A 23,051-nucleotide genomic window follows, 5' to 3' on the forward strand; every position below is an offset into this window, starting at 1 on the left:
AAGGCTTTAGAGGCATCCAAATTAACTGGGCACCAGATGGGTCACAGGATTTATTGTCAAACAAGTGGCATTCAGATTTCTCTCCATCAATTATCAGATATGTGACTTACTAGATATAAAAAGTCTAGTCTCTTTGAATGTGAATTTTTTAAAGATAATACTGTTACAAATTGATATTTTTTGAGGAATAGCATTTGAAATAACTGTTGAAAAGTTTCATATAAATATTAGTCATTTTTCTCATTAAAAGCACCAAACCATGAACTTTGTAACTTAGGGTGACCAAAAGTCTTTTTTTTTTCCCCCAGTAGAAGAGAGTTTTCTAATTTGAGTTGATTATATCTTACTGTGTTTTGCCCTTCCTGTTAGTAACCTTCTCTTTAAGAGTAAACTGTTAGTCATGCCAAAAGTATCACACCCATCAATAATTACTGACTAGTATATCTGTTTTATTTAACAAATTTAACCAAGTTATCTCATGATCCTCAATAGAAAAATAAAGTTTTAAATTGGTCAGTGCATGTTTCTTACTCATTGTAGCGTTTTAACAAGGAGTTACTGGTATCTTACATAAGATATGAACATTTTATTTTTCTCAAATTATATTAAGGAGGATGCTTTAGGTTTAACTTCTTGTTTTTATAATGTCATTTAATAATTTTACAGAGCTTCTTGAGGTTAAATCCATCTGTATTCAATATTTTCTGCAGCTTAGCATTTTTATATTTATATTAAAAATAAAAACATGAAGAAAGTTTGAATCTTCACTCAGGTCACCAGTGGTAAAATAGAGTCGCAATTTAGTTAGCACATATAGCACTCCAGTACCTCAAGTACATAAAGCACAGGCCTTTAGTTCAGGTTAAAAACTCTTCTTTTAGTAAGTAGAAAATGAAATAAACAAACCTCAGTTTTGAATGTTTAAAGTCTGAAGCTTGCTCCAAATTCTTTTATAAATCAGGCTGTGTAATCTCATGATGTTTCTGGAAGTTGAAAAGAAACATTTATTTCAACAAAATATTGTATGTATTTCTTTCAGGTTCCCATTCTTAAATTGAAGTCTTAGATAAGGCTGGATGTTTAAAATTAAAATGGTTTCATCACTTCAAATTCTGCTGCTGTTCTTTAAAAAAACAAAAAAACAAACAAAAAAACTAGTTAATGTCATACAGACAAACCCTGCCCCAATTACACAGGAACAGATTTGAAACAGCTCAGAGTATAATTAGAGATAAAAGGTGTGTATATTTGTATTTATGTGGGATTGGAAATGCTAAATAAAACTGTATACATACACTTGAAGGGAATCTTTAATAAGAAAATGACCACTTTAGAACCTGGTCCTGGACTAGTTTTTCTGTTTACATTTTGGTTATTTTAAAACTCATGAAAATAAAGGAAACATTTAGTTCAGCAATATTTTGAAGTAAGCTAAAATCTTATTTGAGTATCCAATACCACAGTGCAAATATATTCGAAAATGTCAAGAGAAAAATAACATCAGCAACAAAAATTTACTGTTTTTCTCAATCCCTCCTTCTTTTTGCCCTCTGTTACTACTGTGATAGACGTCCTATTTCATCAATATTGAGAAATGTAAAATGTCAATGTCTTAGTCTTCTTTGTGATGCTATAATAGAATGCCATGGACTGGATAATTTTTAAAGAAAAGAAACGTATTTTTTACAGTTCTGAATGCGGAGAAGTTCGAGGTTAAGGGACCCAGATCTGGTGAGAGCCTTTTTGCTGTGTTATCCTGCAGCAGAAGGTGAAGTGCAAGAGAGTTTGGGGGAGAGCAAGAGAACCAGAGGGGACCAAACTGGCTTATCAGAATCTACTCTTGAGATAATGACATTAATCCCTTTATGAGAGCAGAGACCTTATGACCTAATCAATTCCTATGATGCCACACCTCCCAACACTTGCACTGGGGATTGTTTCTAAAACATGAATTTTGGGACACACATTTTAACCATAGCAATCATGTTATTAAATTAAAATCATAAAAATTAAACCTTTCTGGAGTGTCTTTTCCATTGAAAATCTTGCACAAAATACTAATTTTACAAATGAAAAAATATTTTTATATTTATATATGGCCTTGATTAGGTCTAAAAATGTATACCTTGATGAGAAAGAGACACAGAGAGAGAGAGAGAGAGAAAGAAAATCATTAAAGATAGGCAGAGGCTGGGCACAGTGGCTTATGCCTGCAGTCCCAGAGCTTTGTAAAGCTAAAGTGGGTGAATTGCTTGAGTCCAGGTATTGGAGACCCACCTGTGCAACATGACAAAACTCCATCTCTATAGAAAATACAAAAATTAGGCATGGTGGCATATGTCTGTAGTCCCAGCTACTCAGGAGGTGAAGGTGGAGGATCACTTGAGCCTGGGGAGGTGGAGTCTGCAGTGAGCCATGACCGTGCCTCTTGCCACTGCCCTCTAGTTTCGGCTACAAAGTGAGACTCTATCAAGAAAGGAAAGGAAAGGGAAAGGGAAAGGAAAGGGAAATGGAAGAAAAGAGAGAGGAGAGAGGAGAGGAGAGTAGAGAGAGGAAGGAAGGAGGAAGGGAGGGAGGGAGGAAGGAAGGAAGGAAGGAATGAAGGAAGGAGGGAAGGCAGGCTCAAAAGAATTAAAATTGTATTCACTTTGATGCTCAAAGAAAAGTTGGCCCTATTATCAATTATCTCAACTTAAAACTTACCGTGAAACATATAGTCTATCCCTTCATAGCTGTTAAAAAGATTTAAAGTCATAATCACAGCACTTGAAAAGAACAATGCAAGTTCATTTTTGCTAATCTGATATCTTAAAATAGACTATCATAAAAATCACTGCAGAAAGATGAGAATCTATTTTTAAATTCTTCCTGGAATAAAATGGTCTATCTTCCTCAGTTTATCAGTCCTGACCAAGAAGAAAAAGACTCTCTAATACTAAATCAAATTTTTAATTCTGCTATTTAATCACATACTTTTAAGATGTCTCTTAGCGAGAATGGGAACTCACTTCCCTCAAACCCTAGAAGTTTTCTTTCAACTTTCCATTCTCTTTCTCTAAGGCATTTACTCAAAGCATGGTCCTTGGACAAGTTGCATTAAAACTATCTTTGGGAGGCCGGGGCAGGAGGATTATCTGAGGTCAGGAGTTGGAGATGAGCCTGACCAATATGGTGAAACTCCATCTCTACTAAAAATACAAAAATTAGCCGACTATGGTGGTGGGCACCTGTAGTCCCAGCTACTTGGGAGGCTGAGAAAGGAAAACTGAACACATCAGGTGGAGGTTGCAGGGAGCCGAGATCATGCCACTGTACTTCAGCCTGGGTGACAGAGTGAGACTCCATCTCAAAAAATAAAATAAAATAAAATAAAATACAGATACCTGTAGATCAGTATATCTAGAGGAGATGACAGAAAAACTATCATTTTATTTTCAAGTAGCCAATTAAGAGATAATGTTGAAAACTTTGTCCTTATTTATGAATTTGACCTAATCCTTTCATAATAACTATAATTTTAGCTTGAATTCTCATCAGAAAATTCACCTCTATAAACAATGTTTCATACTCTCATCCAGCCTACATAGAATAATTTCATCAAGATTGTTTAAAATTGACATTCACCATATGGATCTATAGTCATTCAACAAGTCCAACACATATTTATTGAGAGATTTTACCTACTAAATAGTAAAACAAAAAATCATAAGTTTTCTCATGGGCCTATTTAATAATAAGGGAGAGTACAGACAATAAATTAAGCAATACTCAAATTATATGTGAAGGTAAAAGGAATAAAGGATAGTGAGAGTCTGGAAAAAGGTTTCTATGTAAAATAGAACAGTTAGGGAGCAATCACTTTTTTTTGAATTTTTGAGTAAAAATTTGAAAGAGATGAGAAAAGAGCATCTGCAAGAGAAATAACAGCCATTACAAAGGCCCTCAGTGGGAAGTCTGCCTGATGTGCTTAAGAAACAACAACAGTGGAGAGAGTGGAAGGAGCAAAGCCATAGAGAAATAGGCGATGCAGTTAGAGAGGTAGTGAGAGGCCAGATTGTGTAGGGCCTTGAAGGAGATGCAGAGCAACTGGAAGGTGTTAAGCAAAAGAATGACCTGGTTTCAAGGCTCATAGCTTTAAAAGCAACCTATCCTCCATCAGTGCCCAAATTTATAAATTCAACTGTATCTATTTTCCCAATCTTCAAATTTTTGTCCAGAGATGCCTTGACATCTCCACTTGGATGCTTAATATGCTTCTAAGAGTTAAAGTGTCCAGAACTGAACTCCTGCCCATCTTTTTCCTCCTTAAATTTTCTTCTCCTCGGTCTTTCCTTCTCAGTTAGAGACAACTCTATTCTATTTGCTCAGGCCACTCATTCTTTTTGTTGACACCTTTTACACTTGACAACATTCACCAGATACTTCAGCAGATCCTGTTGGCTCTACCTTAACATTACAGACCAAAATCAATGACATAAACATTTTTCAACACTTACGCTACTGCCACTCTCACACAGACACACAATGAACTGGTTTCACTAAGTTTGAATGACTTTGTGTCATTGTTCTGCAGTGAACAGATTTTAGAAGGAGCAAGGATGAAAGCAGGAAGACAGATAAAGTTATTGCAATAATACTTGGGAAAAAGGATGGTGGCTATGACCAGGGTAGTGAGTAGTAATCATATTCTGGATATATTTTAAAGGTAGATTCAATAGCAGTTTTTGACTAGTTGCATATGATATATGAGGAGGAAGAGTTGTTATTTCTTCAAGGCATTTTGGCCTTAACTAGAACCAAACAGTCTTTCCATTGAGACAAGAAACACTATAGATGGAGCAAGTTTGTGAATATAGATCAAATTTCAACATGCAAAGTTTGAGAATTCTATGACACATTCAATGGAAACATTAAGTAATCAGGTAGATATAGGGGTCTTCAATTCAAGTGAGATGTTCAAGTTATACCACATGGGTGGCATTTAAATGTTTCAGACTGGGTGAATTTAAGAGGAGAAAGAAAATTAACGTAAGGAAATTCTCTGAAAAATTCTAATTGAAGAGTTTGGTGCTAAAGCAGGGAGTGGAAACTCTGATCTCCTAGTTCCAATGCTGTTTGTAGAATAAGATATGGACTGAGAATTCACAATTGGATTTATGAATGTGGAAGAATCAGTGACTTTGATGCAAGTAGTTTCAATAAATTGAGAAATAAAAGTGATAACCTTATAGAGAGAATTTAAGAAGAAACAGGGAAAAAAAACTATCTTTCAAACATATCCACTTGCCTTGCTCAATTTTGCCCTTTTCATGTCATTTAATTAACAGCCTATACATTTGCAAATTTTTCTTCTTCTATTCATGTAGGTCACTTTTACTTGAAATATTAAATATAAATATACACTTTACATGCTTATTTACTGAAGCAATTAACAGTCCATATGGTTAGCAACATTGCTGCTATTGGGGACCTTGATAAACTCTGTCAAATGTTGCCTAAGAAAAAAGGATTTTTTAAAATAAATTTTACTCAGGTAGTCTGATGCACTCTTATTTGCAAATAACATTTTTGAAAACTCAGCATGACATGTCGGCAGACTAGGATAACTTATGTTACTTTGTTTCATTTAATGCTTTTTAATTTTATAATCTCTACAATAACAAAATGCGACATGTCCAAAACGAAGCACATTTTCTGCCACAAACCGCCTTTCCCTGATTGATCTTATACTACTAATGGAAGTATTGTAACGCCTCAAAATGTACAAGTGTCTAGAAACTTTTTAAGTTGGATAAAACAATCCAAGTGCCTTTTGGGATCCTAAAAATACATATAGATATCAACATATAACAATAATGTGTTTAAAATAATGTCTTTGTGTCATCAGTGCAATATATCAATTCTATTAAAAATGTAGTAATTGATCATCTTTAAAATTATTCCATTCTTCGTAATTAAAATACATTTTAAAGAGCAAAAGTATAAACTCTTAGGTATCTAGAATTCTCAGTTCTAAGAATAAAACACTTCCAAGCATTATCTTGCCTGAGACTACAGATTAAATTTGCTAGTAACTTAAATAATAAAATTCTATTCAAATATTCAGAGACATGTCCACATTTATTATTTCAACTGTTTGATTTTCCTCTGGGTACATGTATTAATTAATTAATGTGCTGCCCTTCTTATGTGATGACTTTCTTAGAAAAGGTAAAATTATTAATAAAAAATATTTCCCTTGCTTTAGCATATTTAGGGCAAAGACCAAATGCTTGAGATATTTAAACTTACTTGTTTATGGCAAGCCTAAAAGAGCAGAAAATGTGTCCCAGATGCACTATGTAAGTTAAAACTTGAGAAAGCAGTTCTTGCCCATAATATCTGGGCAAGAAATGCACACATACACACAAATTTTTTTAAAGTCCTGTTCCTTTTAACAATGAGATGAGAAAAATATAATAAAATACGAACAACAGCATTAATAAGTTGAGTAAAATCAGGGTTTCCAAATGAATATAAATGTCACAAACCATCTAAGGAAAGAAAACGTGCTGGCTTAATCTAAAAAAACTGTTACTGGTGTTCAAAAGAATTGCATCCCTCATTGGAAAAAAAAAAAAAAAAAACTATATTAGTAAAAGTTTGGGGGCCAGAGGATATGCTTTAGTAATCTGTAATGAGTTATTGATTTTATAGACCATCATCATGAATTGAAATAATTCTCATTTGGAAAACTCTAGAACCTGTGATTTGGGGTAAGCTATATCTTCTATTGTTCATCACCTTAACACTGTAGGAACCTTCTTCACAGAGATATGAACCCGGTTGACTTACCTATTAGGCATTATAGGTACTGTAGATCATCAAAGAAAATGTTACGGTATAACATTAATATATTATTATTATTGCAACTGTAGTGTAAAATATAATTTCGAATATGCTTTTAATAGAAGGGGCATACAAAGTCAAAAGTGAGTAGGGCCCACAGAAGTGCTAATGCAGCCCTAGATTTTGAATCAAATGACATATACCAACCTGTATATTATTTTATTACCAGAAGATGGTGAAAATTTCTCCCTCCTTTGCTAGAAGTAAAGTTAAGCCCCTTTGCCTTGCATTCTCAAGGAAACCAAAAGGTGAAAGTAGATTTTGAGATAATATTACTGAATTCCTCTCATTTGGAAAGTTTTCACACATGTTTTTGAAAGGCTAGTAGGCCAATAGCCACAGAGACTTTACCTTGAAAATCGTAGAGACAGAGAAAGAAATTTATTCTCCCCAATGCCAGAGAGTAAACAATGTGAAATATGCAAAGATCAGATGTTTTGGACTCATATGAGATGATGTCTCAGCTGTAATGCTTTTAGGTATAAAATTTTGGTGAATTTCAGTGTCTCTCAGCCACCTTTCCTCTGTGTGTAAGAAAAATGGGTGCTATGATGTGAAACTAACAGAATTGCTGTGATATTTAATTGGCAACCCCACATTCAAACAGGATTTTTCTTCAACGTCTCTATAGTAGAAAATGCTACCATTATTACACCAGTGTGCACAGAACAAAAATCGTTAGCTTGTCCCATGAACCCTGTCTCATATTCCACAGGTCTTTCATCTCCCGTCAGTTCTACTTATCAAGACCACCAGTGTTTCTCTTCGGAACTCTTTTAGTAGCTTTCAAATAGTTCTTTGTTTGTTGACTTTCAGTTTTTTTCATCCAGTAATCTGTATGCCACATGAGATCCTGTGTTGTCTTTTTAAAATGGAAATAAAATCATAACATCACCAAGGCTTCCAATCAACAGAGTACACAATATCTCTGTGATAACATGGCCTTCATAATACTCCATGATATGGTCATTGTCTAATCTCTCGGAATTCCCTTCCTGCATGTCTAGCTACCATGGATTTTTTTTTAGACTTTTATTTAAATTTTAATTTTATTCTAGAATGGTTTTAGATTTACAGAAACATTGTGAAAATACGGCAGGCAGGTTTCATGTATTCCACACTCAGTTCCCTACATTACTGACATTTCACCTTTCTGTGGACTATTTGTTCCAGTTAATAAACCAATATTGAAACATTGCTATAAAATAAAGTTTACAATTTATTAAGATGTCTTTAATTTTTACAGATTTTCCCTTTTCCCCTCCAGGATATTATCCAGGATACATTTAGTTGTGACTTCCCCTTAAGCACCTTCTGCTGTGACTTTCTCAGATTTAACTTGTTTTAATGACTTTGACGGTTCTGAGGATTATTGGTCAGGTATGTTGTAGAATGTCCCTCAGTTGGTATTTAGCTGATACTTTCCTTATGACTAGACTGGACTTATAGATTCTAAGGGAAAAACCAAAGAGCTAATTTGTCATTCTCATCATATCACCTCACATCACATCAGGGGTGCATTATAGCAACAAAATCTACCATGGTTGGTGTTACCCTTAATCATCTTTGTAAGGTCAAATTTTTCTGTTTTCTCCACTGTGACATATTATACTCCCTCTCCTTGTTTTTAATGTATTCTTCAGAAGTAGTAATGTGCAGCCTATACTTAAAGACAGGGAATTTATTCTCAGTCTCCGTGACAGTGGATTATCCACATAAAGTTTTTGCAATTCATCTTGATGGGTTATTTGCCTATTCTCCATTTATTTATCTGTCTATCTATTTATTTATATCAGTATAGATTTATAGATATTTTATATTTTGTGTGATAATTCAATGGCATTGTATTTGTTGCTCCTATGGTTCCATCTTTGGCTATTGGGGATTCTTTGAGTCTTTTGTCCTTTTGACATATTCCCATTGGTGCTTGTTTGTTGTCTTTTTATAGCACATACTTCCTTGCTTTTTGGCACTAGAAGACATTCTAGGCTCATCTTGCATATTACTTGCTCATATCTTAGAATCTAGCCACTTCTCTAAAGAGCCCTTGTTGGCCGGGCGCAGTGGCTTACACTGGTAATCCCAGCTACATGGGAGGCTGAGGCAGGAGAATCGCTTGAAGCCGAGAGGCAGAGGTTGCAGTGAGCCGAGATGGTGCCATTGCACTCCAGTCTGGGGGACAAGAGTGGGACTTCGTCTCAAAAAAAAAAAACAAAAAAAAACAAAAAAACAAAAAAAACCCTTGTTATTTTTATTGGAAAATGATATTAGAATCTCAAACCTGGGAACTAGCTGTACCCATTGCTGCCATGGTGTCATTGCTACTATACTTCTCTGTTGACAGAAGAGTGTAATATATGTGTGTACACTAATCCATGTTTACATTTTCATAAATACCAGTACATGTGTTCTGCTTATTTATATATACTCATTAAGATAAATATGACTTTATATTGATGTCTCCAACTCTAGTCAACAGGTTCTTGTCAGTAACCTACCACTATAACAGTGATAAGTTGGGTTCCATTATTTACCATTTATTAAATTGTGTTATATGTGTTTATGTATGTTTTAGAATTGTTATCCTATACTCCTGTGGGAAGCAACTTTATCAGCTAAAGTGCTTATGTCCAGTTTCCTTTGCCTTTAGTTTTAGACTCCACTCATTTCCAAGGTTACTTTCACCCAACTCTTTTCACTGATGTTGTTTCATGCACTTGTTAGATTGGATTCTTTTATCACAGCCTGCATTCTATCCCGGTATCCCTGACCTTCTAAGTGAGTTTTAAAAATCTGCATACAGTAAGGCTCACATGTTGTTCTGTGAAGGTGTAGGTTTTGACAAGTACATTGTGTGATGACTATACCATTACAGTCACATACAAATAGTTTCAATGACATAACAATTTTCTGTGCTTCACCTATTTAACTCTCTCCAAATTTCTGGCAACCATTAATCTGTTTACTTTCTCTATATTTTTGCCTTTGCCAAAATTTCATCCTTGTTTTTGCTTTGCTTGATAGTCCATTTTTTATTATTGCTAAACAGTATTCCAGTGTATGTATATTCCACAGTTTACCTATTCACTTATTTATCCATTCACCTATTGAAAGACACCTTGGTCACTTCCAGTTTGAGTCTATTATGAATAATGGTGCTATAAACATTAATATGTAGATCTGGAATACACATAAGTTTTCAACTCATTTGAGTAAATACCTAGGAGCATGAGTACTGGATCATAAGATAAGACATTGTTTAGTATTATAAGATGCTACCAAATTGTCTTCAAAATAGCTATACCATTTTTCATTACCAGCAGCAATAAAGTTCCTATCAGAAATGAAAGTTCCAGTTGTTCTACATTTTGTCAGCTTTTGCTTTGTCACAGTTTTAGACTTTAACCATGCTATTAGATGTGCTGTAATATCTAATTTTGTATTTCAATTTACACCTTTTCCCAATGACAAATGATTTGATCATCTTGTCTAATGCTTATTTGCCATCTGTATATCTTCTTTGGTGAGGCAGATGTTTAGATCTTTTGGCCATTTTTAACTGTGCTTTTGTTTTCTTAATAACATTAAGAAACAACTTTATATATTTTGGAAATAAGTCCTTTATCAGATTTGTATTTTGCAGAGATTTTTCTCTCAGTCTGTGGCTAGTGTTTTCATTCTTTTCACAACACCTTTAATACAACAAAAAAATTAATTTTAAAATTCAATTTGCAAATGTTTTTATTCATGAAACATGCGTTTGATATTGTATCAAAAACTTGGCAGCAAACCCACAGTCTCCTAAATGTTCTCCTATGTTTTCTTCTAGAAATTTTATAATTTTGCATTTTACATCTGTGTCTATGATCTATTGTTTTTAAATTTGTGTAAGATGTAAGGTCTGTATGTAGGTTCTGAGTTTTTTTCTTATTGTTGCATATTGACATCCAATTTTTCCAGCACCATCTTTTGAAAAGACTAGCTATTCTCCATGTAATTGCCTTAGTAACTTTATTAAAAGTTAGTTCATTACATTTGTGTCAGTTTATCTATGCTCTCAATTCTATTTCATTAATCTATGTATTTATTCTTTTGCTAGTACACAATCTCTTATTTACCATAGTTTTATGGTAAATATTAAAAATAGATAATGTGAGTTCTCCAACTCTGTTATTCATTATTATTGTGTTGGCTACCCCAGGTTCTTTGCCTTTCCATATACATTTTTAAATTAATGTTTTGATATCTTAAAAATATCTTACTGGGGTTTTATTGGGAATGCATTACGTTCATAGACACAGGTGGAAGGAATTGACATATTAATAGAATACCTCTCCAATTATTTAGATGTTCTTGGATTTTCTTATATTGTTTCGTACTTTCAACATATTGTTTCTATCCACATTTTGTCAGATTTACACACTCATGTACTTATTTTGTGGGACTGGGGTGGGGGAAGGTTGTTACTATAAATGGTGGGGTTTTTTTGAAATTTCAAAGTGAAATTGTTAATTGATGTTATATAGGAAAGGAATTTAGTATATTGCCCTTGCATTATTTATTGGCTTTATAATTTCTTTTCTGGAAGCTTATTTATTTTTATATTCTTTCAGCTTTTAAATAAATATAGTCTTATAAATTCTTTTTAAGTCTGCTTTTGCTAGATCCCTAATGTTTTGAGGAATGGTCTTTTCATTTTAATTCAATTCACAAAGATATATCAAAATTTCTTTTGAGGTTTCTTCTTTGTGCTGTGAATTATTTGGCAGTATATTGCTTAATTTCTAAATATTTGGAGATTGTTCTGCTTTTTTTAGTTAATTGAATTGTAGTTTAATTCCATTGTGGTTTCAAAATATATTTTGTATATTTTTAAAAATTTGTGCAAGTGTGCTTTATGCCCCAGAATAGGATCTATCTTAATTCATGTTCCATGTGAACCTGAGAAGATTATGTTTGGTGCTCTCGTTAAATGTAATATTGTATAAATGTTAATTAGGCTAAGGTGATTGAGAAGGCTGTTAAGGTCATCTGTATTCTTACTGATCTCTGCCTGTCTGATCTATCAGTTACTGACAGAGAGGTGTTAAGTCCCCAACAATGATAATGTATTTGATTATTTACTCTTTCAGTTCTATCAGTGTTGCCTCTTTTCCTTAGGTGCAGTGATGATTAAGTTTAGGTGTCAATTTGACTGGATTAAGGGATACCTTGAGAGCTCATGTCATAAAACATTATATCTGAGTATGTCTGGGTGTTTCTGGAAGAGATTTTTTTTTGAATCAATAGACTGAACAACGAAGATCTGCCCACACCCAATGTGAATCAACACCATGAAGCCGCTGAGCACACAGAATGAAAAGGCAAAGGAAGGGCAAATTTACTCTCTTTTTTTTCTGGACCTGGAATACCCTTCTTTCCTGTCCTTGGACATCAGAACCCCAGGTTCTCCTGCCTTTGGACTCTAGGACTTGCACTAGTGAACCTCCAGGTTCTCAGGTCTTTGGCCTCAAACTGAGAGTTAATAAAATCAGTTTCCCTCCTTCTGGAATCTTTGGAATTGGATGAGCCACATGCTACTGGCTTTTCTGTTTGTCCAGCTTACAGATGGTCTATCATGGGACTTCTCAGCCTCCATAATCCTATGAACAAATCCTCATAGTAAATCCCCTCCCATCTATCTGTCTGTCTGTCTGTCTATCTATCTATCTATCTATCAATCATCTATCTATTCTATTGGTTCTATTTCTCTGAAGAACCCTCCAGTAGGCGCATACACATTTAGGTTGTGGTGTCTTGGAAAATTAATCTCTTAATGATTAAGTAATGACCCTCTTTGTCCTCAGTAATCTTTCTTATTCTAAAGTCGGCTTTGTCTGAAATAAATGCAACCAGACTTGCTTTCTTTTGATTAGAATTAACATGGTATATATTTCTCCTTTCTTTTTAACTTACCTGTGGTTGCATTTAAGGTAGGTTTTTTCTTTTGTTTTGTTTTTTGAGATGGAATCTCACTGTAGTTGGCATGGGCTGGAGTGCAATGGCATGATCTTGGCTTGCTGCAACCTCTGCCTCCCAGGTTCCAGCAATTCTCCTGTCTCAGCCTCCCAAGTGGCTGAGATTATAGGCACCCGCCACCACACATGCCTGGCTAATTTTTGTGTTTTTAGTAAAGATGGGGTTTCACCATGTTGGCCAGGCTGCTCTTGAACTCCTGACCTCAGGTGATCCACCTCTGCCTTCCATAAAGCTGAGATTACAGGTGTGAGCCACCGTGCCCGGCCTAAAGTAGGTTTTTATAGACAACATATAATTGGGTCTTGTTTTATCCAATCTGACAGTATCTTCCCTTCCTTGCTGTTTTTAGACCATTCACATTAGTAATAGTTACTCATATATTTAAACTTACATGTGACATGTTCTTAACTGTTTTCTATGATGTTTGTTCTTTTGTCCTTGTTTTCTACTCATTTTCTGTCTTTTGTGGTTTTAATTGAACAGTTTATATTACTTAATTTCATCTGTTCTGTTAACATGGCATTTATACATCCTTACAAAATTATAATTTATAATATATAATATATATACATTTTATAATATATAAATATATGTGTTCTGTATATAATTTGCTAATCTTAGTTCTCTTTCAAATAACACTATACCACTTCACATGTAGTCATGTAGTGTAAGCATCTCAGAGTATTCTCCATTCTTCCATCATTTATGACATTGCTGTCATTCATTTCACATAACTTATTCTATAACCACCCAACACTTTACTATTATTACTTCAAAATGCTATCATTTAGATTAGTTAATGATAAGAAAAGTAAATATATATAAATATATGATTTACCTCCACATAAGTCCTCTTAAAAGCTGTTTCTTTATGCATAGTCATGTCTCTGTCCTATGTCATTTTCCTTCAGCCTGAAGAACTTGTAAAAAAATTTCTCTGCAAGGAACATCAGCTGATAGCAAATTCTCTTAGTTTTTGTTTGCCCAAATATTTATTTCTCCTACATTTTGCACAATAGTTTTTCTGAATATAGAATTCTAAATTAATCATTTTTAAAATTTTTTTAATATTTTGCTCCATTCTATTTTTGATTGTGTGCTTTATAATAAAGAGACCATTACAGTTGTTATCCTTGTTCTTCCATAGTTCAAGTGGTTTTATTCCCCTTCTGTCTTCCTTCAACATTTTCTCTTTGTATTTTGTATTCTACAGTATGAATATGATATGCCTAAGCATGTCAGTATTTTGTTTGCTTTGGGTAGTTTGGTTCTTACCTTGAGTGATGTTCTTTGAGCTTCCTGGATCTTTGGTTTACTGGAGATTATTAATTTTGAATAGACTTGGCCATTATGACTTCAAATATTCATTCTGCCATGTTGTCTTTTTTCGTTTTCTTCTGGTATTCCAATAACACATAGTTATACCTTTTGATGTTTTTCTACAGTTCTTGTATGTTCTGTTCTGATATTTCATCCTTTTAACTCTGCCTTTAAGATTAGAAAGTGTCTACTTATTTTTAAGTTCAATGGTTCTTTTCCCCTTCTTTTCTCAGTTGTGTTAAGTCTATTGATGAACACACAAAAAACATTCATTTCTGTTACTGTATTTTTGATTTGTAGTATATACTTTTGATTCTTAAAATTTTCTCTCTCTGCTTGCATTATGCAATGCAATGGTTTATTTTTGTATTATCACTCTTAACATGTAGTTATTTTAAATTTCCTACCTGATAATTTCAACATATGTATCATATTTGAGTCTTCTTGTGGTGATGACATTTTCTCTTAAAAGTGTTTTTTCTTGCCTTTTGGCATGCTTTGTAACTTTTTGTAGAAAGCCAAATGTTGTAATGAGTAAAAGGAACTGAGGTAAAAAAGGCCTTTGGTGAGAGAATTTGTATTGATCTGGCTAAGGAGAGGACTATCTTTAATGATTGTTGTAACTATAGGTACGGCTTCCAATTCCTCTAGTGCCCTTGTGTTTTTCTCAATGCTTGATATTTAGCCTTTTGGACCCATCAGGAAGTGTAGCTTTTCTAAATGTAATGTGTTGCTTTTATACTGGAGCCCTGCTGATGTTGGTGGTAGGGTGCAGGGTGAGGGAACATTCTATAGTCTAATGATTGACTCTCAGCCTTTTAATAGGTCTGTGTCTCTGGCTTGAGATGGTCACAATTGTTTCTCCAGTGGCATGGCCTTCTCCCCCTTTTCCCAGCAATGCACCGCTTTCCACCCATTCTCTCCTTTCTTCTTTTGCTACAGAGTTTGCAATGCATTCACTGGAATTTCAGAATCTGGTTGACTATGTTATTTTCCCCCCTTAGAAGAGACAAGAAAGCTGAAGAGGGCTTGAGTGGGAGCGAATTTCTTTCTTTTGCTAGGAAAAGGCTTGAGAATTGAACTTTGGCAAAGTATGTTTCTCTGGAGGGTAACCTTTTTTTTTTTTTTTTTTAATGGAGAAGGGGGTCTGGGAGAGTTTGACAGTAGTTACTTTCTTCCCCCACTGTCAGAGCCAAGTAGGGTCCCTGAAAGGAAAACCCATGTAAGTAAGGGAATCTAAGACTGTATCCTCCAGAAGCTTCTCATTTTCATGCTAGTCCACAGCCTCCAGCAATTCCTCCAAGTCTAAAGTGCCATATTAGTTCATTTAAGTGCCCTCATTTATCAGTGGCTTTTCCTCTAAGTTAGTAGATATCAATTGTTACATTTCTGTAGATGCATCTGTCTCTCCAGATTTCAGGGTGTTATTTTGCCCTGCAATTTCGGTTTTCTGGTAGGTCAAATAAAAGTTACTGGGTTTGAGTTCATCCAGCTTTTTCTTATTAGAAGAGAATGTTAACTTCTAAGTACTTTGCATGTTGGAGTTAAATAAATATACATAGAAAAATTAATATAGTAATTACAGGGAATACTTGATTATATTGGCAAATCTGAAAGGGCACATTTAATTATAAAATAATATTATCAATTAAGTCTAGTATTTAATAATTGAGCAAATCTTAGTTTTATCTTCTAATTAAAAATAATGATAAGTACTTATTTCACAATATTGCTGTAAGACCTAAATGACACAATAGCTATAAAATGTCTCATGTAGTATCTGGCGAACAGAGTTAATTATTTCCCTTTACCTTCTATATCTCGTAAGAAGTGGAGCTGGACTGATTTTACAATATAAAGCTTAGAAATTTCTGTGGATTAATATACTTCCAGTGTTAGTAATGTCTGTCATGAGTATTCCAATAAAAATCAGTATTCCAACAAAAATCAGGTATTTATCATTATTATTACTTTAATTATAACATACCTTTACTGTGTTAGGTGCTTTGTAGTATGAGTAGAAATATGATAATATCAAACACAAAGGAAATTGTATCTGTGAAGGCACCAAAGGTCACTTTGTCATGAGCAATCACAGGACGTTTATATTTTGTATTTATGAAAATGTTCAATATGTTGAGCATGAATATTTAATTTAAATAGTTTGTATAAATATAATTTCTTACCCAATTGAAATCAAATTACTTGAATAGTATATTGGTAGATTTAAAACATTAAGACATCCTTGAATTAGCAAACCTTGTGTTCTTTTTTTCTTTATGCTGCAACTTAACTTCGATATAAAGTCATAGATTCCAAAGACATAATTTTGCAGGACTAGTCCAATTAAGTCAGAAATTTGGCAACCTGGAAAAAGACAATAAACACACGATTTGATGCCAAGTTATGTAATACATTTAGTTTGGGGAACATGGGAAGTGTTTTCTCCTCATTATCCCCCTAACCTTTGCCTACCCCTACCCCCAATATCAACTTATTTAAACCCAAACTGACCAACTACAGTTTTTAAAACAAATATTTAAAAAGCATCTATGATGAAGAAACCTGATGTCTATTTGTCACATGAGTAAGATGATCAAACCAGATATGCAGCATCTGTACTTATGAAAAACTCAACATTCTCACTGAAAAAAATTAATGATTCATAAGGCACAGACCATTCCTTCTTATGCCTTAGAATTGCACTGATAACATTTTTTGAACTTAAGCTCTGTGGAAAATTGAGATGATATGTCCTTTCAGATATATGTCTATGATCTGAGTTATCACAAAAACACTAATTTGTTTAGTTAATTCTCACTTGGTATCTGTGTGTGTGTGTTTATATATATGTTGTGTGAGGGTATGAGGTTATGTTTAAGAGATAGGGTTGATCCTAGTAAAAGATAAATTAAAAATGTCTAATTCAAAAATCAAGAATTTTTTTCGATTATATCTTCCTTTTAGATCATCATCCCCCAACCCTAAACTCACTAAGCCACAAGACTTTTCCTTTGGCTTCTAATGTGCTTGAGTATAATCTCAATGAAATAACATTGTCTCTCTGGACTCCACTTCCAAAGAGATTAAATAAAATGGTGGCAGTTTTCTAGGCAATTCATTCCAGTTATGAAAGTCTACTCTTCTATGATTGAGTGATTTAGTTAAGTCTGTAATATATAAAATTTTCATCTAAATATATGTTGAATCTCAAGCTAAACTTTGAGTTTAAATATATATATTTCTAGATAAATTTTATATGAAAATACTACCAAATAAACAGTATTATGGAAAAAATGTGGAAAATATATTTATTTGTAATATAATTTATAATTTAAAAATGCATTGCAGATATTTAATTTCATATTTTATATTTATTTTTAAAATTATTTTAATTTTTTAATTGATACGCAATTTCATTTTAAATTGAGTAAATTTTTTCAGAATGCATGTTTTTTAAAATTTCCTGATGACAGCTGTGCTTAGTGGCTCATGCCTGTAATCCCAGCATTTTGGGAGGCCGAGGCAGGAGGATCACTTGGACCTAGGAGTTTCAGACCAGCTTAAGCAACATAGGGAGACCCTGCCTCTAAAATCATTAAAAAAAATTAGCCAGGCATGGCGACATGTGTCTCTAGTCCCAGCTACTCGTGAAGCTGAGGTGGGAGGATCATTTGAGCCCGGGACGTCAAGGTTGCAGTGATCATGCTACTGCACTCCAGCCTGGGCAATACAGCAAGACCTGTTCTCAAAATATGCAAATATTAAATAATAAATTTTCCTCATAAAAACATTATTAAAAGTAATTAGAAGAAATCAGAAAATATTGAATGTAAAAAATGGAACGTACCCTTATGAGTATGTATATACATGTATTTTTATTGATTTGTCTATATATGTACATGGTGCATACATATATATAGACATACCTATGCATGTATATTTCCAGATATATTCATGTACACATGTGTACTTGATATACTAATATACATGTACATATATTTTATTTATATGTATTTAATATATACTATGAAATAGGCATAATAAAAATGTAAGCATATTGCTTTTCACACTGGTCACTTCACTGACAAATGCATGGATCTTTTTCTATGACTATGACTAAAGGCCCTGAATCATCATTTCTAAGGGCTGCACAATATTTCGCTAAGTGTACATACTTACCATTTTTAATATGTAGTCTCCTATGGTTGGGTATTTAGTTTTTACACTATTGTTTCCTACTAAAATGAACTCTGCAGTGGATATTTTACTAATTGCCTATTCTATAGCTGTATAACTATTCCCTTACGATAAACCTTTAATAGTTAGAATTCCTAGACTTCATGGTATCTTCATTTATAATGCTTAAAAATCATACCAATGTTACTCAAACAAAGGTGCAGATCATTCAATTTTAATTAGACTCTTCATTTTATGCAAACATGTTTATTGAAATGTTTGAACTTTAAAATGTTTCAATTTGAATGTCATTGCCACACAATTTGAACATAAATGCTCATTTTGTAAAAAAAAAAAAAAGTAAACTGTAGAATCTTGATATACATACACTTTTATATATAAATTCCTGAAATCTTAAATTACATTTATAATATATTTTACCTTATATTAAGTATAAATAGCAATATCCTATAGGACTTCTCAAATTTCATTGCATATACAACAACAACAGTGGTACTTTAGGTTGTGGCTGCTGAGCAGTCAGCTAGGTTCACTCTCCAGCTCTGAAATTTTGCATCTCACAGTTTGACAGTAAAGCATTTCAATCCTAGGTATAAATAAAATTATAGATTGCTAATTCTCATGGATATTTAGGATCACTCTAAAATCCATAAATATTAAGTCTGGGAATGCTACAACCCACAGAATTTACAATTATTTTCTCCTTATGTAACTTATCAAAATAGAAAAATATTCAGTCAAACTATCAAATATCTTTAAAATGACTTTATTTTTGAAGATTTTTGTGTAGAGATAAATATGGGGATTTTCAAATTAGTAAAAAAAAAAAAAAAGGTTTGAGATGTAGACGCGAAGAATCCTGCAATATCCAAAATTATAGAGTACTAAAAACATTTAATTATAATAAAACTTTCCTGACTTCATAGACTTTTAATAAGAAACATCATGTTTTCTCATTTAATTCCGTTGTAAAAACCTCAGCATCCTGAATCATAAAAACAGAACTACATTTCATAAAGGTTACATTTGTTTTCACTTCTGGAAAAGAATTAAATCAATAAGTTATATTTGGAAGAACAAAACTTGGATCATCTATTCCACCGGGTGAAGAAAAGGAAGATACCGCAAGGTAAAACTAGATGTTAACAGACTAATGATCATTTTTTAATAACAGAAGGACCTTTCTGTGAAAAAATACCAATATATATTTTTTTCATTGCCGTCTTCTCTTTCAGCTAACCTTTGAATGAGAGAAACTTCTGCTGATGTCAAATGACCACAAGGATATTAACAACTGGACTTGGAGCCTGTCGGCCGCTGTTGGGTATATCTCCTTTACCAAGCTGGCTTTCTTCACTACTGCCACTGACCTTGCAAACAGCTCCGACAAAGGTCGGAATGGATTCATTGATCAGCTAGACCGAGCATATGACAGTCTGTGCCTTAATTGAATCCCAAAAGGGGGCAGACTGGGTTTTTATTACAGAGGCCAGCCGATAGCACTCATTAAAAGCTCCACAGACTGTGTGGTTTACTAATTAGTTTATTATACAGACACCTTGACGATGGGCAAAGTTGTCATTTTGCCCTTTATCGCACAGGGGATGTTGTTAAAAGTTTAATCAGCTAACACTGACCAAGTTAGCTTGGCAGGCTGTGGATGGTCATTACTGAGGTCACCCCTGCTGTAGCAATTCTGACAGGGTCACAGCATGAACTTACAATAAAGAGAGTGTTACATAAGGTAAGAGCGCACCTGAAAGGGACCCCAGAAAAGAGACGTGCTCTGCGGGGAGTATGAAACAGATGGGCTGTTAGGACAAGTGAATCCTTTTAAAGTTTATCTTTGCCTGCCCTGTTTAACATATGCTTTCTTAAAAAGATGAGGCATACAACAGTCGTTTTGATATGTTCATCAGAAATAAGATTGGGAACAGGTTTTTCATTTTGGCCAAATATAGGGCCACCTGATAAAAATTACTCTCCTGTGTTTTATCGAAACTTCACATAGTTCCAGAGAAATAGACGAGATTATTTTGGCCTGTTTAAACTTGCTCTAGATAGAGCAAAGAAACAGTTATAGGCTATTCTTCTTCTTATTTCTACTCAGAAAATGATTTTGAGCACTAGTCAAACCAATAAAAAATTATCTAGTTTACCAACGTTGTCCCATTTATGCCAGGGATTCTTTTCTTTTTTCCTAATGGGCTACTTTTTAGAATGTATAGTATCAAAGATAGATTTTTTTCGTGTGTCTAAGTGAGGTTATGTAGTGAGTGAAGGATAGGTAATTTCACTTTGTGTATTTGAAAAGGAATCAGTATATGAATGTAATAGTATAGTTAAAATTTTTTGAGAAATTCAAAATATAAAATATTTATCTGTGTCCATGTTTTGACTGCCATTCTCTTATCTCAATACATTTAGTCATACAGTCAATCAATTCAGTTGTTAAGCTAGCCCAAATAACATTTTTCAATCCACGATTTTGATTTTCTGGACAGAATCTTAGTAGGATTGTACTTTACAACATTTATGCATTTTGATATTGGATTTTTGCTCTAATGGGTGATCTACTAAGGTCAGATTACAAATTTAGAAAGATACCTCTTAGAAAGAGGTATCTCCAATCTTTCTCTGTGTTGCTCTAGAATATTCAACTCTCTATAAATCTGCATAAATCTAAAGTTTAGACTCAGGTTATATAGTATAGAAATTGTGCTAATCCAGAACTGATCATTTGAAATTAATGCTTTTACTAGTGTGTGTGTGTATATATATACACGTGTATACATACATATGTATATCTGTCTATCAATCAATTATCTATCTACCTACGTACCTCAGTTATCCTATCTGAAAATTACCTAAAGACTTTTTGACAGTAAATACATACAGGTTAAATGAAATAAGAATGTATTCAAACTATGTATGTATTTTTGAAACAGCAAAGTTTTATTTTGACTATGTCATGAAAAAGAATACACAACCCTGAACATCATCATTGACCCTGGAGATTAAAATATATTTTAATATATTTGAGATCATATTGAAGGTTTTATGAAAAGTGAAGAAATACTCTGCATTGCATTCAAACTGCAGCAGACATTTTAGTAAGCAGTGTGTATTTTCCAAATTGGAACTGATCCAGGAATCTAAGCCTAATATTGAGGCTAACTGTAGGGTTTGTTAAAAGGAGGCACCTTCAGGGGTTCACATTGGTGGTTCTGAGGAAGCTTCCCATGAAGACAGATTGTGCCCTCAAGCCCACACAGGAAAATGCTTCATCATTAACTCACTTTGGAAAAAAAATAAACTATTTTAACAGTGGGATTTAAAAGGTACAGCTATTGTGTATATTTTCTCCCATATATCATCAAGAAAATTATGAAAAAAATTTAGTAAGTTACCTGAAATCTCATTTTTTTCAAAAGCATCTTGACAGTCAATGCTATTTCAAACACTTCCCTGACTTTACGTGATATAAAGGACTGACAAATTTAACTATTAAACATAAAAGCTTTTGTACCTCATAAAACAATTGAAAAGAAGTGAAAAGTAAAATTATAGACTGTGAAAAGATGTTGGCAATACGCACATCTTACAAAGGCTCAATATTAATGCAAAAGCAACGCCTATAAATTATTAAAATAAGAGAAAAATACTAATGAAATAATGAACAGAGGACAATTGAAATACATCTACTAGAAACAAAAATATATGGAACCAAAAATATAGGTATATTAGACATGTTCAAACTTATTTCTGATCAGGAAAATGCAAACCAAGACCATACATTTTGATTGGCCAAAAATATAAATTCTGAAAATCCCAAAGATAAAAGACAAACACAAACAAGCTCATATTTTCACAACACTTTTGAAAAAGGTTTGGCATTACATGTAATTGAACATTTACATAGCCTTCATTCCAGCAATCATTCTCTTATGTACATAGCCCACAGAGCTTTTTAACATGTGTGCATCAGGAGACATGCACAAGGTTCACAGGGTGAATCCATGGTTGCTTATTTTTTAGCCATAATGAAATAAGCCAACCAACAAATGGACACACAAATAAAACTAGGGTGTATGTAGCCAATTATTTAAATGTAAAAAGAAATATTTTGTTTAATTTGTGTATGTTTTAAGAAAAGAAGATAGAATAAAAAAAAATGCACACGCTACAATTAAGGAGATACTAAAAATCAGAGTACAAACTAATGCTGGAGCTTCCTGGGTGGGGATGAAGAATTTCGATCTTACTAATCTGGGCATTTGGTTTTAATGTCCACTCAGAGACAGATGAGCCAAGATGTTAGAATGGATAATGCTGTATAAATCTATTACCTTCAAAGTGTTATGGCTTCAGTTAGAAAATGAACCAATATCTCAGGTAGATGTTAAAGGGAAATGTGAAAGTTCTGGATGAAGAAAAGATTTTCCTCCTTCTCCTGTGAGGCTTAACCACTATCCCGATTCTTAAGACATTTTGAGGTCTTCATTATCTGTATTTGAATTAGGAATTCTGGAAATTTCTAAGCCAAAAATTAACATCATAAAAGGATTAGGTCAGCAGTAGTTCTATTAGGTTGGTATAAAAGTAATTTTGGGCTTGCCATTAAA

At 33.5% G+C, this 23,051-nt stretch overlaps 1 long non-coding RNA gene across 1 annotated transcript; it reads left to right on the forward strand.

Annotated features, from left to right (window-relative positions):
- Positions 1-6,609: 6,609 nt before the first annotated feature.
- Positions 6,610-22,547, forward strand: LOC116268839. Its single transcript, XR_004176014.1, has 3 exons — positions 6,610-8,268; positions 19,408-19,555; positions 19,662-22,547. It is a non-coding gene; the product is annotated as an uncharacterized LOC116268839 (long non-coding RNA).
- Positions 22,548-23,051: the final 504 nt, after the last annotated feature.

This window comes from Papio anubis, chromosome 9 (assembly GCF_008728515.1).
Source record: "Papio anubis isolate 15944 chromosome 9, Panubis1.0, whole genome shotgun sequence".
NCBI lineage: Eukaryota > Metazoa > Chordata > Mammalia > Primates > Cercopithecidae > Papio > Papio anubis.